We start from the raw sequence: 12,599 nt of genomic DNA on the forward strand, positions 1-12,599 counted from the left end.
TCTAATGTCCATGGGAAGGGAGAGGGGCCTAGTGGGGTTCCCCAGCTCGGACGTCAGGGTAGCGTCCAAAAACTCTCATTGGCCCCAGAGTTGCTGAGTACCCCTGTGAGATTTCGGCTGGTTCCATCACAGCAGGATGGCATGGAAAGGGGTGCGAGTAAGGGGAGAGGAAAGGTTCTCCATAATGCCCACCAGAGTACTCGCCCCTTCTTGATCAGCCTTGTTTTTTAATGGGCAGGTAGCTACGAAATGTCCCGTAGCTCCACAATATAGACAGCTCTGGGTGTGGAGTCGGCGTAAGCGCTTAGCCGGCGTCTATCTAGCCCTGCCCAGGTGCCTGGAATCTGAAAGAGGCGAGTCGACGGCCCTCGGTGATTCCTCAGAGAACCCGGGTGACGTTGGGTTCACTCGAACATGTAGACTTTGGCGGTCTACGGGATTCTTCGGAGGCGAGGTGGAAATCGAGGACGAACGAGGGCGACTGGGCACAGATTCCCTCTCCCTCCTATGTTCTCGAAGCTGCTCATCGATCCTTATAGTCAAGGCTATGAGGGAGTCAAGGTCCATCGACAGCTCCCGGGCTGCATGCTCATCTTTGACCACCTCTGATAATCCGTGAAGGAACATGTCGAACAATGCTTCCAGATTCCAGGCACTCTCAGCCGCCAACGTACGAAAATCCACTGTGTAGTCTGCCACACTACGGGAGTCTTGACGTAGCTGGAGCATCTTACGAGCAGCCTCTCTCCCGGACAATGGAGAATCAAACACCTTCCGAACTTCTGCCACAAACTCCTCTAGACTGAGGCAGACAGCGGACTATTGCTCCCACACCGCCGTAGCCCAGGCGAGTGCCCTCCCGGACATCAGCGTTATGATGTACGCTATCCTCGAGGGGTCCGAGGTGAACGAACACGGTTGCAGCTCGAAAATGAGGAAGCACTGGGAGATAAAAGCCCATCAGGTTCCAGAATCTCCAGTATTGCGCTCCGGAGGAGGTAAGCAGGGTTCTCGGGACACTGGGATAGGCTGGGAGATTACAGGTGTGACCCGCTGCCCAGTGGGGAATCCGCGGAATTGCTCCAGAAAAGTCTTGAACGCTTGGTCATGGCATTCTGCCAGGGTATGGTCCCTCCATAAGACATTGCAGTAACTCCTTCTGTCGTCCAATGATGGCTCCTTGCAGGGAGATGGCATTGTGGAGCTGGTCTGTGTTTGCTGGGTTGGTCATGGCCAGTTCGTAGTATCACGTTTTTAGGGAACACCCAGATGCAGACAGTGTCGAAGTAACAATAGTTTATTATTAGAACAGGGGCAGGCAAAACGACAGGCCAATGGCAGACAGAGGTCAGTAATCCAGATCAGAGTCCAAAGGTACAGAACAGCAGGCAGTCTCAGGGTCAAGGGCAGGCAGAGGTCAATAATCCACGGCGGTGTGACAAGGTACAGAACAGCAGGCTGGCTCAGGGTCAGGGCAAGCAGAATGGTCAAAACCGGGAAAACTAGAAAACAGGAATTATAGAAAAAGACAGGAGCCAGGGGAAAACCACTGGTAGGCTTGACGGACAAAATGAACTGGCAACAGACAAACAGAGAACGCAGGTATAAATACACAGGGGATAATGAGGGGAGATGGGAGACACCTGGTGGGGGGTGGAGACAAGCACAAAGACAGGTGAAACAGATCATGGTGTGACACATGATCACTTTCTCCATATTGGAAGGCATTGTTTTCACTTCAAAAAGTGACTCTGTATTTTTATTACCAATCTCTGTTGGATATTCACTTTCTGCTTCAATATTAATTAAATGTCTATTATTTTAAGATTCATATGTAATGCGTTGGAGGGATCAATATGTATTAACTGGGTTGCACTGTCTTAGTGCCCAGTAGATGTCACTCTCTGTCCATAATAAGTCTGGCACCTGAGACAACAGGGAAACAGACGCAGTCTCTATTTTGCCTACTTATCGGGGGGGACCCACTGATCCTGAAGAAATTTTAACAGGAAATCATGTTCAACATTCATTGGTTCTTTTTAACTGGGTATGGGCTTATTTCAAAATGTATTACCAGGCTGCAGGAAATCTTCTAAGCTTTTATAGTTCTATTGGTTAGGAGTAAGTCAAGTCCTGTACAATGCTTTAACTCAAGACTTTACAAGTTGCATTTATATTTTCGTTCAGAATAGGTTGTGCCTTTAGATTTTGAGAAAATGAACAACTGAAGAAGAATTTTTCACTTCTCTTATTGATTTCTCAAACCCCAGACCATGGCCCTGTCTACTTGGTCTGCATCGCTGACCAAGTAGACAATGTTGCGCCTTTGGGTTTGAAACTCTGTGCTCAAATTCTCAAACTGCCTTGTACATTGGTCTGAAAGTTTGATATATGAAGTTCTGTAAATTATAATGTTCCAAGAAGTTACTGTCTGATATTCTATGCAGCAATGACAATCCGTTGGTGTACAATGTGAGCTTGATACTTTCTTATCTCTGTTTGCTCAACCTGCTCTACCTGTTTTAATGTCTATGGCTACAACACCTTGAAAAGGGGGTGCTGTATTGAAGCCATCATGCCTCCATCTTGGCACTCCCCCACCAGTGTAAAAAATATATTGGAAGCTATAGAAATGTTATTTATTAATGTCTCCGTTCGTTTTTGACATGTTTATTCTATTACAAACACCTTACTGCATACTTGTAAATTATATTAGGTGCACTAAACAAAAACAAAAATAATTCCTTAAAGTATCATTTTTTGAGATTACTAATGTTACTGTTCTCACTACAACAACAAAAATACTTAAATACAGGTCCTTCTGTCCTTCAAACATTTAATTGAAGTACTGTACAATTCCATTCATTCCTATGGAGGACTGCTCCTACTGGGGATTACCAATATGGCCAAAAGGTGGTTTCCAAGCCTCTCAATGGCCAATACATAGCAACAATTCGTCGGGGGCATGGACTCTAGGAGGTGTCGAAAGTGTTCCACAGGGATGCTGGCCCATGTTGACCCAGCAGCTTTGCAGTTCTTGACACACTCAAACGGCACCTACCGCCATACCCTGTTCAAAAGGAACTTAAATATTTTGTCTTCCAAATGGCACACATACGCAATCTGTGTCTGAAGGCTTAAAAAATCGTATTTAACCTCTCCTCTTCATCTATGCTAGGGTTTAATACATTTTGCACACTCTTGGCAAAGCATGCCATTCCATGAGTGCAGCATTTATTTTTATTTTCGAATCAATGAGCCCAATCAGTCCTCCATGACAACAAAATCATAAACAACAGAGTAGAGGTGGCTAATAAATCCTTCGTTTTGGGGTCGTGCTCAGGTAAAACAATTTGGCTAATCTATACTTCCATATTTCCAAGTCCTATTCTTGAAGATCAAGGGGTATAACATTTATTGGAATGACTGTATTTCTGATATAATTGAATCATATTATTATATGTAGTAGAAAGTGATGGGATAGAAGCCTACATAACCAAGCCATAAAGTAAAATTTAACATCCATAAATAGCCAGCTATGTAAACTTTAACATTGATTTATCCTGCAATATATGTCGTTCAATTGGTAACATACATTTTTGTCTATCACGCTGGTATGAATGATTCGAGAGACAGACGCAGGACTGCGTAATAGGTGTTTGTATTATACCCAAATATGGCGTGCCATGTAAAGGCACGGGGACGAAGACCAACCAAACACTATACAAAACACAGGGTTGAAACCCAAACAAAAGAACGAGGAGTACTTCGAATAAATAACACAATGATTATCACAAGGGACGAGACCTGTAATCATCTGCGCAATCCACAATGGCATGAAAGCCAAAACACACAGCACACGTACTCACACGCACCAACGGACATTGTAAAATAATCAACAGGACACTGGTAAACCAAGGGCACACTTATACAATTGCTAATCACTGGGAATAGGGGCCAGGTGTGCATAAAGAACGTTCCGGGGGGATCCATGACATTGTCTTCTTCTAATGCCTCATCTAAAAAGTAACGGAATGTAATCAGAAATGTCATCTAAAAGTAACTGAATGTAATCAGATTACGTTACTGAGTTTGGGTAATCCAAAAGTTACATTACTGATTACAATTTTGGACAGGTAACTTGTAACTGTAACTGATTACATTTAGAAAGTAAACTACCCAACCCTGCTGATGAGCCATATATTAAATACACTTTATGAGCCCTGCATTAACGATATTTAATGAGCCCAAATGATTGTGCTGTTATCCATTTCATATATGATATAGGCTACTGCACATTACACATGACAGAAAAACATAAAAGCCCATAGATGTAGCTAACTATATTCTATCTTGGGTAGATAAATGAAACTAGCTCCAGTAGCCGAATCTTTTTCAGTGTGAACTGTATTACTGTCCTGTATTGTAATATAGTGTATTATATGGACTGTATTATATGGAATTATGCACATCTTTCAAACCATGATAAAGCAGAAGAGAACATGTGATTCTAGTGCAGCACATGCGGCCTACAAAGTTTCAAGTATAGGCTAGCGAATTTGATTTTAACTATTAAATATAATTGGCCGTATACTGCTTCCCATACTGAGATGGGCTGTCTGTCCCCACCCTGAGCGTTGATTCATCATGCAGAGGGCGTAGAGAAGACAGATTTAGACATTGCATATAATTTAATTTTCCATTTCACGCTATGCTGTTCATATAAATATTTTATTATAATTTACCGGTTTCTTGCAGTTATTTATCCTGGGAAAAGGGAGTGGTTTTGGGTGGTAAATCCCGGTAAATCTCGGTTCCCGCCATTCAACCCTAAACTACACTGATTGAAGTGGATTTAACAGGTGACATCAATAGGGGATCATAGCTTTCACCAGGTCAGTCTATTTCATGGAAAGAACAGATGTTCCTAATATTTTGTACACTCAGGCATGCTGACGCCTGATGGTGAGTAAGGTAGCTATATCACTGCTTTAAAATGGAACAGCTAGCTAATAATTATGTAACATGGGTTAGCTGTGTTCTGCAGTTGGACAGTGTTGTAACCAGGTGGGCTGCAGGTTATGAGTTCTTGCTTTGCGGGAGCATTCATATGAAAACAAAGTAAGTACATTTTCCTAAAAAATAATTGATATGATGGGGAAAAAGTCAAGACTACCAGTAGTGAAGCAAATATTTCATCATATTTAACAATGTATTTTAGATGAATGCCAGTCACCTGTGTTTTTATCCCCTGTTGTGTAAAATGGGACAGGAAGTTAGGCTAGTGGTATGTTCTCATTTGACATACTCATGACTGGGCAACAGTATCTCTAACATTCCTTTCCTATTTTCTTTGTCATTTAAAAAGTAATCTACAATGAGGCTCTGAGCAGCTTTTTCCAGAATGTTGACTCAAGGTAATTCCATCCCGCCCATCTCTTGCTGTGACCCATTCAACCCTAGCGACTACATGCCTGTGAAACGTGCATACTCAGTCAGTCAGTCAGTCAACCTTTACTCACCTTCTCAAATGACCATTGTTGTTCCCTGCTATGTATGTATTTCCAGGAGAAGCGATGGGGTGCTTGTGACATCATCGGTGGGAGGATACGATCCCAGGGTAAATTCCAGTGATGATTTATTGTGTGTGTGTGTGTGTGTGTGTGTGTGTGTGTGTGTGTGTGTGTGTGTGTGTGTGTGTGTGTGTGTCAGCTTCACACACCCTCTGACAAGAAGAATGCCCTCTCTACAGGCGGTGTTGGTAAACGTGGAGGAGGCAGGGGCGGAAATCCCGGGGGGGACGGGGGGGACACGACCCCCCCATCCTGGGAAAAATATGATTTGTCCCCCCCAATATATCACTGAAACATAACTATGTAATTTAAATAATATTAATAATACGCAATGAAAGCAATTGTGCTGATTATAGACACTTAATAGCTCGTTTTTAAGTTTCAAAAGATTGCGACCCCCCCACCCTTTGCCTCACAATGGTTTGATCCACTGCCAGTTCCTTAGCTTGTGAGGTAAAGTAGAGGTTGTATCTACTGTCTGAAAGGCACTCAATGCACGTAACTGACGTGAGGTTAATCCAGTCAATCGCGCACACACACTAGCTGAATATGCAGAGCTAGCGCGCAAATATTAACTATTAAGCTAGCTAGTACCTATTCCATTTATGTGGCGTCGTCAAAGACGGAATCTTTGCTATCGTCAATTTATTCCAAGATCAGCATGCATGTAAGTTAGTGCTTCAAAGTCCCTGTGATAAGGTTAGCGATAAACTGAACAGAACTACACTCTCTTCTACCATTGTTTTAAATATATTTAATGGTCTCGTTGCAAAAGCTAAATTGTCGCAAGGGAACTTTTATTTATATATTTTATTTCACCTTTATTTAACCCGGGTAGCAAAGATTATAGCAAACACCACTGAATTGGTGCTCGCTAGCTTTGCAAATTCAGCTATTGTTAGAAGCCAGCCAATATGAAACAAACGATTAAAATTACAAAAGGTTGCAGCATATGTTGTGTAAATGGTGAACTCATACAGCTGTCAACTCTTGTCACTGCAATCCGTTTCACATTTGCTAGCTACCTTTTAGATCGAAGCCCATATAGAATTATAGAAGATAAGATGATAGAAGCCCATCTCCTACTGTAAATAACCTACATACTGTGTGTGTGTAGCCAACCAGGTAGAAAAATGGCAGAAAAAAGACAGACATCAGAGTATTTTTCAGTACACCAAAACGCAAAGTAAGAACCCTAGTAGCCTAATATCTCAAAGACTAGTTGATAAAATGTTCATAAGAAAGAAATGAAATTCTAATGGAAATGTTTCACAATGATGTCATTAGGCAGAGCAGGCAACAGATGGCACACAGACAGCAGAATTGGGGACAGATATGCAGGGACAGACTGGCAGAGACAGGGAGTCTCAGGTAAGTTTGTTGAGTCTTTGTTTGGCAACATTATGAAAGGTTCTCCATTTTTTTTACTTGTAAAATAGGAACATAATTGGAAAATGCCATGGATACCCCTACTCTCAACCTAAACTGGTGACTGAACTAAGATTTGTTAAAGGCAATGGTATTGCTGTTGTGATTAGTTGTGTAGTTTTGGGTACCGGTAGTTAGGAGTACGGCAAACACATTATTTCTTTGGTTCCTCAATATACATTTACCATATTAAACGTAGGCTATGTGTTACAGCACTACTTTTGGTGTCCCCCTCAGGAATTGCTCTTGAGAAAATGTAATGTAATTGTCCCCTCCAAAGTTGATATCAGATTTTCGCCCCTGGGAGGAGGGCATGGTGAATGAGATCCTACAGGGCCCGCATGAGAGAGATGTTTGACAGCACTCAGCTCATCATTGACATGTCTGGCTCAGGCAACTGGTGAGTGACTAACTGAGTGACTGACTGTCTCTCTGTCTGCATGCCTGCCTCTGCTGCCTCAGGATTGCCATCTCACATGCCCACATGCAGCATATGAAACTCCTTTTTTTGTAAAAGTTCTGAATAGGCCAGGTACCTCAAACTCAACTCTAGACCTCGAAGTTAGTTTCAATGTGCTTTTCCATTGTTCTCATCTAACCAGGGACTGACTTAGACCTACAGTAGGACTCCAGGTGGGTGCAATTAATTCTCAGGTATAACAGAAAAACAGCATGCTCCTTACCTTGTAGGGGTAAAGAGTTTAGTACCCCTGAGCTTTACATGGTAATCACTTCAGTATATGGCACATAAATAGTCTAATTCAGTGGAGATAGCATTGTCAGTGGTTTGGTGTGTAGTGATTAGTGTTTTTTTATCTGTTCGGTTTCGGTTCGATTATAAATAATTATCATGGTTTTCGGTTACGATTATTTATTTTTTAGACATTAAATGCACTATGCATTATGTGGGTTTAATGCTGTAACAACACAGAATAAAACAATTCACAAAAGTCCCTTGATGGTGGGCACTGCCCATTATTGCTTATCACTCATTAACCATAATTTATTCACATTACTTTACTTTAATAAAATATTTGTTTTAGTTGATGACTATATTATTTAATTCCAAGTCATCATCTCTATAGAGCTGCTGCCTATGCTGTCTGACAAAAATCACTATTTAGTAGTTCTTCAAAGTAAATAAGGCATACTTTTATGACTGCTGAATACCAACTATCAATCACATAGATCCTGTATTTTTCGTCTCACAAAGCACCTGCTTTCTATCCCTCTCGATCATGTGTTCCGCACAGACCAGACAAGTTTAAACCGACTCGCAATGGATTATGGTCATTGTAGTTAATTACAATGTTTTCTGCGCTAAACTATGTAGAATATTGTCCTGTTGGAAACTACAACTCCCTACTACATCGCACGGTTCAGACTTTATCTAATTTATCTCTACAGAAACTGCACATCTAGCTCACAGAAGAAAAAAAACTAAATGGCATTCAAATATTTAAGCCGACATCGGTCAATTAGTAGTTTGAAAATAACCGACTTTGGTTAATCGCTCAGCACTAATTGTCAAGCACCACTGACACTGATGATAGGTTTCTGGCTAAAATCTGAACATTAGGACTAGTCAAAAAACTTCTAATTATCGAGGTAATTCTGTGGTCAAACAATGCCAAACTTCTTCTGTACAGCAAGTGTGCAACCTCATTAATTTATCTCCAGGGCAGTGGGCCACTGGACGTTTGGCTCAGCCTACAGGGAACAGATTGTGGACCAGTTGAAGAGGGCAGCAGAGCATTGTGACTGGCTGCAATGCTTTCTCATTCGCTCAATGGTTGGCGGTGAGGACTCGGAGTGTACAAATGCATTCATAGTCTCATAACTACTGAACCACATTAATAAAAACATTATAACTGCATGAACGGCAGTGTAAAGTTTTGGATGACCATAATGTGTTGTGTCTTATGCTGTGATGGCCTGGGACTGGGTACCCGTGTGTTAAAACTTGACGTCATCACCTCCTACAACAGTGTCTTGGCCATGCAGTAGCTCACCGGGCATGCCGACTTGTGTTCTCCTTGTGGAGAATCAGGTGTGTGTCTGTCTGTGTGTGCGTGTTACTGCCTGTGTGTCAGGGTTAAAGTGTAATCTTAGTCTTTGATTCAATGCTCAGGTCTTTCCTCATTATGCATGTCCTCCATTCTGTTTCTGACAGTTAAAGTTAAACCACAGTGATTTACTTACTTTGTCCATTTTTGTTATTCTTCTTCCAGTCATTGGTAGACATAGTGAACAAGATAAAGCACATGTCCCACAGTGGAATGGTAGGTTCTGTGATCAAGAAGGACACTGCCATCATCTCAGGCCAGGGAGGGGTCAGTGGAGCGGAGAAGCCTTTGATGCCATGAACAATATCGTAGCCAACCTGCTGCTCAATTTCAGCAGGTAGACTACTGGAGATAGACAGACTGCTGTATGTGGCACTAGGCCTCTTCATTGAGCCTCCCAGGTGTTTGCAGTTTGGTCTCCTCCAGTGCATTTTACTGCCATTGTAAACACCAACATCTGTTTTTGGATAAAAAAGCAAGTTTTAAGAAAATGTAGAGGAAATTCTGAGTTATAAAAGTGCTATAATAGAATTACAAAAGACCCACCCCACCACCAACAACATAATTGCACAGTGCAGTTATTGCACTGTTAAAGGGGGTTTATTTGTGTCAATAAAGAATAATGCTTGTTTGTCTGAGGTATTAGCATCTGTCTGCTTGGTTCTTACATGTCTGATGTGCTACCAATTCACTGTTTATGTTTCTCTGCTGCTGTAGTTCGGCTCGTTTTAAAGGATCGCTCAACATGGACCTGAATGAGATAGCCATGAACCTAGTTCCCTTCCCTCGACTGCACTACCTGGCGCCCAGTGTTACCCCTCTCTACACCCTGGCTGATTTTAACATCCCCTCTAGGAGATCTGCTCTCCTGTCCCAACAGCTATTTTTACCCATAGACTTCTCTGGAACTCAGGATATTACATTGCCCACCGCCCTCTGTACAAGTGCCCATTGTTGACAGTCAGTGAAAAGCAAAGCTCCGTCTCACCGATGCTGTCTACTCTGATCTATGCTATATAAAACTGTAGTATCTTGAATAGACAAACATATAATTGGAGAACACTGGATGTAATCTTTACTTGTCATTTATTAGAAACTGATTTACACCACTATCTATCATGGAGACCAATACTCAACTAACTCTCTCTATTGCTCACAGAACCTACCAACCTATGATGGCGCCGCCTATTGGTTAGATGAGCCAGCATCATTTATTGCTTCATAACAAAAACAGTGAGTGATAGTGATAGCATGGTATCAAGCACTCATTATAAATTCTGGTGTCTCAAAGTGGAATCGCACAGTGAACTAGGAATACTAGAGAGACCTATGAATAGCCCATTATGCCAATGGTGTGTCCTGGCGTGTATAGTGTAATGTGAAAGCACTATACAATAGCATATTATCTTTGTTAGTTAAATGCGTTTAGTTACGGTACATTGCAGTCTTGTGTGGCGCTGTTGGTAGAGCATGGCGCTTGCAACGCCAGAGTTGTGGATTCGATTTCCAAGAGGGACCAGTATGAAAAAAATTACAAAAATGTATGCACTCAATACTGTCTCTGTCTGTGTCTATCCTACCTCAGGCTGGACCAGATGTTCACTGATGCCTCCAGTAAAGACCACTACCTGGCCTGTGCCCTAAGGTTCCGGGGCAACATGCAGGTGTCTGACTTCAGCTATCCTCCCGTTTCCAATCTCTAATAAAAAGTACTGCAACTGCCTGTTCACCCAGACTCATACATACTCGTAAGGCCCAGAGATTACCTTCCCAGCCTCTCACTCTCAAATAGTGTTCCTATTCACCGCTGTGTGTTTGTGTTCCACTACAGGTGCCTCTGAATCATGACTGGCCAATTCAGCTCCCACCTTCTCCCCTCACCTCTCCCTGCAGAGATCATTTTCATGTGGCATGTTGTCAAGAGCAACAGAAACAGGAGCTTCTATGAGAGCACATACCTGTGCGTGACCACCATGTAAACCTGGAGGAGAAATCTCCTGGAGCACAGACACCTTGTGGCACATTTAGGTGACTTTGGATAGCGACAGTTATTATTCCCTTTGGTTGTTCAATTAGACTGTACATCTAGATGTGATTTAAAGTAAACCCTGGAAATGTGGGCTGCTTCCGTGTCTGGTAACCTATGGGCTCATTTCCAGGAGCCTAAACTTCTCCTTTGAGAATGAGAATCCTACCCTATATGTTTTCATAGAAAAGCAGATTGACCAATGGCAGCCCCATATTTATTCTCTCTTCTTCTCTTCTTCGTCTTAGACTGAGGCCCACACTGCCCTTTGTGTCGTGGAACCAGGAGGGATGGAAGACGGGGCTGTGTTCTATGCCCCCTGTGGATCACTCCTTACTGGCCCTGGCCAACAACACCTGTGTCAAGCCTACCTTCATAGAGCTCCGAGACCGCATCACCAAGCTCTACAGGAAGAAGGTGCATCCTAACCTAATCTTCAATCACAACAACCTTAAACTCTGTTGCAAAAGAAGTGTTTAGGGTCCAGAAGATTGAGAGGTAAAGACCGCAACAAGACCATTTCCATTTCACAGAGGACAATAGCAAAGTTCTACTAAAGAAGGAGAAGCGGTTCATGTTCTCTAAGCAGGGCTGTCGGCATCAGGATTTTCCCTGTGATCAGTGTAGAGTACCTCCCTATCTGACATAATGTATTGTTTTGGCAGGCTCACTTGCATCACTACCTGCTTGTGGACGGGATGCAGCAGGGCAGCTTCAATAAAGCCATATTCTCCCTGATGGACGGGATGAAGAAGGGCTGCTTCACCGAAGCCATCTCCTCCTTCTCCTACCTGATGGACAAGATGGAGCAGGGCTGCTTCACCGAGGCCATCTCCTCCTTCTCCTACCTGATGGACGGGATGGAGCAGGGCTGCTTCACCGAGGCCATCTCCTCCTTCTCCTACCTGATGGACAGGACGGAGCAGGGCTGCTTCACCGAGGCCATCTCCTCCTTCTCCTACCTGATGGACAATATAGAGCAGGGCTACTTCACCGAGGCCATCTCCTCCTTCTCCTACCTGATGGACAGGATGGAGCAGGGCTGCTTCACCGAGGCCATCTCCTCCTTCTCCTACCTGATGGACAGGACGGAGCAGGGCTGCTTCACCGAGGCCATCTCCTCCTTCTCCTACCTGATGGACAGGACGGAGCAGGGCTGCTTCACCGAGGCCATCTCCTCCTTCTCCTACCTGATGGACAATATGGAGCAGGGCTGCTTCACCGAGGCCATCTCCTCCTTCTTCTACATGATGGACAGGATGGAGCAGGGCTGCTTCACCGAGGCCATCTCCTCCTTATCCTACCTGATGGACAGGATGGAGCAGGGCTGCTTCACCGAGGCCATCTCCTCCTTCTTCTACTTGATGGACGGGACGGAGCAGGGCTGCTTCACGGGGGCCATCTCCTCCTTCTCCTCCCTGATAGAGGACTACAGTCAGCTGGATGCCACCAAGGACAGACTAATGCCTGACGCTGCCAGACTCAACATTGCCACATTAAGGTCCT

The sequence above is a fragment of the Salmo salar genome, chromosome 15, assembly GCF_965601325.2.
Source record: "Salmo salar chromosome 15, fSalSal1, whole genome shotgun sequence".
Taxonomy (NCBI): Eukaryota; Metazoa; Chordata; class Actinopteri; order Salmoniformes; family Salmonidae; genus Salmo; species Salmo salar.